The sequence below is a fragment of the Salvelinus sp. IW2-2015 genome, linkage group LG5 (genome assembly GCF_002910315.2).
Source record: "Salvelinus sp. IW2-2015 linkage group LG5, ASM291031v2, whole genome shotgun sequence".
NCBI lineage: Eukaryota > Metazoa > Chordata > Actinopteri > Salmoniformes > Salmonidae > Salvelinus > Salvelinus sp. IW2-2015.
In genome coordinates this window covers 9,944,351-9,947,951 of record NC_036844.1, presented here as the reverse complement: position 1 = coordinate 9,947,951, position 3,601 = coordinate 9,944,351, and positions in this window count along the sequence as shown.

The following is a 3,601-nucleotide window of genomic DNA, read 5'->3' as shown; positions in this document are numbered from 1 at the left end:
CATAAATATGGGTTGCATTTACAATGGTGTTTGTTCTTAACTTTTCTTGTGGCAACAGATCACACATATTGCTTCTGTGATGGAACACTGGGATTTCACCGAATAGATGTGGGAGTTTATCGATATTGGGTTTGTTTTCGAATTCTTTGTGGGTCTGTGTAATCTGAGGGAAATGTGTCTCTCTAATATGGTCATACGTTTGGCAGGAGGTTTGGTTGTGCAGCTCAGTTTCCACCTCTCTCTCAGTGTTTTCTGATACGGGGCGGTATCAACATTGGGGTGTAGGACGTGGGTGCCCCTCCTCTTGCTGGTGACAGTTAATAGTAGCGGGTGTGAGAAGGATTTGAACTTGCAACCAAGGCAGAGTGGAGGAGACTCCTAGCTGATGTCCGAGCAGACTGAGCTCTGAAGAGAGAGGAAAATAGAGCGCTATAACAGCTGGGTCCAAAACATCTGTGCGCTAATCTACTCTTCTGGACCTGGTTCTGGGACTGGAACCCGGGCTCTTTGGAAACTAGATCAAATACTTACTTGATGGATATCAGGACCCAAGGTATGATATTATAAATGTTCATTGAATTGCTTTTTTTAATGTAGGCATATTGTATTTTTATCATATACTAAGGTTTGTCTTATTATAACTTTCAAACAAACTGCGGTTTACTCCGTCGCTTAGCCAACGAGTCGATTTGCAGTTTCACATCGATATCTGCTCATTGATATGTTTGACGCTTTGCTTGCTGTGATTTATCACCAGAGAGATGTCCGCGTTATGGTGGACAGGTTGATTTATGTTCTCGCACTGATAGAGGACAGCTGATCACAAATAACCTTGTCAGCACAGCTGCTGAGGCTGAGCGCGAGGCGAGCGAGTTTATCAGTTCAACTTCGGGGACGCCTCCGAGTGGCGCGCGTCAAAGGCAGCTGTCCAGTTGCGCGCGGTAACGTCTGTAGTGAAGTTGTCCCCAGTTTCAGCCAGGTGTGTGTCTTAATCCCGTGTCCACGGAGCTGCTGGACTGATGTTGTCCCTGCTTGTCAAAGCGGTTGTCACAGTGTGCCATTTCATTGATTGTTCCAATGCTACTCTCTTAAATCAAAGCAGCGCYCCACCATTTTTTATTTATAACATATTTCATGGAATTTTAACTCATTTTGCCATTGGGCACAGATGCTGTTTTAAAGCGAATTTCCTGCAATTATACCCATTTTGCCATGAGGTGGAGATACATTTTTACAGTTTTAAAGTTAATTGCCTGTAATTCTACACACAACTTATGCCATGTTAATGATATTTGAGTGAGAGTGACTAACAAAATCAATGGGGGCCCTCTGGAGGTCAGGGCCCCTGGGCACGTATCCTGCATAGTCATATTTGGCCCTGATTACTACAAGTTTAAGTAACTGCCTAGACTAACTTACCAAGCAAAAAAYTGTTAGCTGACGTGGCTAATTGAGTAACTCAGTGACTGACAGCACAAGAGAAAAACTGCTGATGCACAACCAAATGTTTAACTTACACCTTGTGTATTCTACTATTCGAACTAAACAGTGAGTTGAGATCCCGACTGAGTTCCTTAAAAAAATTATATATATATTTTGTTTTGGGTCGGGGCCCCCTAGTGGCCAGGGGTCGAAGCAAATGCTTATGTCGCTTATGTCTGGAACCTGCCCTGACTGGCTCCCTAGCTCTGTGTTTGTGTTTTACTTAATCATTTCATTGTCGTACTGAAGTGAAGTAGGTTGAAGCAAGTTTAGCATGTAGGGATTTCAACACTGAAAGCCTAAACAACAAGAACCATGTCTACTGTTGTGGCAGAATTGGGGTGAGCAGTTGTAACTTCTCAAGCATTTTGCTCTGTTCATCTGTGATGTCAAGGCCTTTCATAGACTCCTGTTATGTCTGCACCCTAACACAAGGCCATTGTGTTCTGGAACGGTTGCTTGTATAAAATAACTGTTGTTTAACAATATGATTGTATTATCACCTCCCACTATATAAGGGACCTGGAACCATTTACTTTTGGAGCCCCTTCCCTGACTGCGATCAGAGAGGGCTACGAGTCGATTTGCCGTTTCACATCGATATCTGCTCATTGACATGTTTGACACTTTGCTTGCTGTGATTTATCACCAGAGAGATGTCTGCGTTATGGTGGCCAGGTTGATTTATGTTCTCACACTGATAAGGTTATCTATGATAAGCTGTCCTCTGTCAGCACAGCTGTTGAGGCTGACCGCGAGAGGCGAGCGAGTTTATCTGTTCAACTTCGGGGACGCCTCCGAGTGGCGCGCGCGTCACAGGCAGCTGTCCAGTTGTGCGCGGTAACGTCTGTAGTGAAGTTGTCCCCAGTTTCAGCCAGGTGTGTGTGTCTTAATCCCGTGTCCACGGAGCTGCTGGACTGATGTTGTCCCTGCTTGTCACAGTGTGTCATTTCATTGATTGTTCCAATGCTACTCTCTTAATCAAAGCAGCGCCCCACCATTTTTTATTTATAACATATTTCATGGAATTCTACTAATTTTGCCATTGGGCACAGATGCCGTTTTTAAAGCAAATTTCCTGCAATTATGCCAATTTTGCCATGAGGTGGAGATACATTTTTTAGCAGTTTTAAAGTTAATTACCTGCAATTCTACACATGACTTATGCCATGTTAATGATATTTGAGTGAGAGTGACTAACAAAATCAAGGGGGCCTCTGGAGGTCAGGGCCCCTGGGCACGTGCCCTGCGTGGTCCGTATTTGGTCATTACTACAAGTTTAAGTAACTGCCTAGACTAACTTACCAAGCAAAAAATTGTTAGCTGACGTGGCTAATTGAGTAACTCAGTGACTGACAAAACAAGAGAAAAACTGCTGATGCTCAACCAAATGTTTAACTTACACCTTGTGTATTCTACTATTCGAACTAACAGTGAGTTGAGATCCCGACTGAGTTCCATAAAATAATAATTTACAGTTGAAGTCAGAAGTTTACATACATTTAGGTTGGAGTCATTAAAACTCGTTTTTCAACGACTCCACAAATTTCTTGTTAACAAACAATAGTTTTGGCAAGTCGGTTAGGACATCTACTTTGTGCAAATGGATCTTCCAAATGGACAATGACCCCAAGCATACTTCCAAAGTTGTGGCAAAATGGCTTAAGGACAACACAGTCAAGGTATTGGAGTGGCCATTACAAAGCCCTGACCTCAATCCTATAGCAAATTTGAGGTCAGAACTGAAAAAGTGTGTGCGARCAAGGAGGCCTACAAACCTGACTCAGATACACCAGCTCTGTCAGGAAGAATGGGCCAAAATTCACCCAATTTATTGTGGGAAGCTTGTGGAAGGCTACCTGAATTGTGAAAAACTGAGATTAAATGTATTTGGCTAAGGTGTATGTAAACTTCAGACTTAAACTGTATATATTTTGTTTTGGGTCGGGGCCCCCTAGTGGCCAGGGGTCGAAGCAAATGCTTATGTCGCTTATGTCTGGAACCTGCCCTGACTTGAGGGCAAATGAATGGAGCTGAGTGAATGCCTCGCCTCCTTTTTCTGTTTGAAACTAATGACCTGTTTCCAGTTTGTGAGACTCTGATCCAGAGTGAAACACAC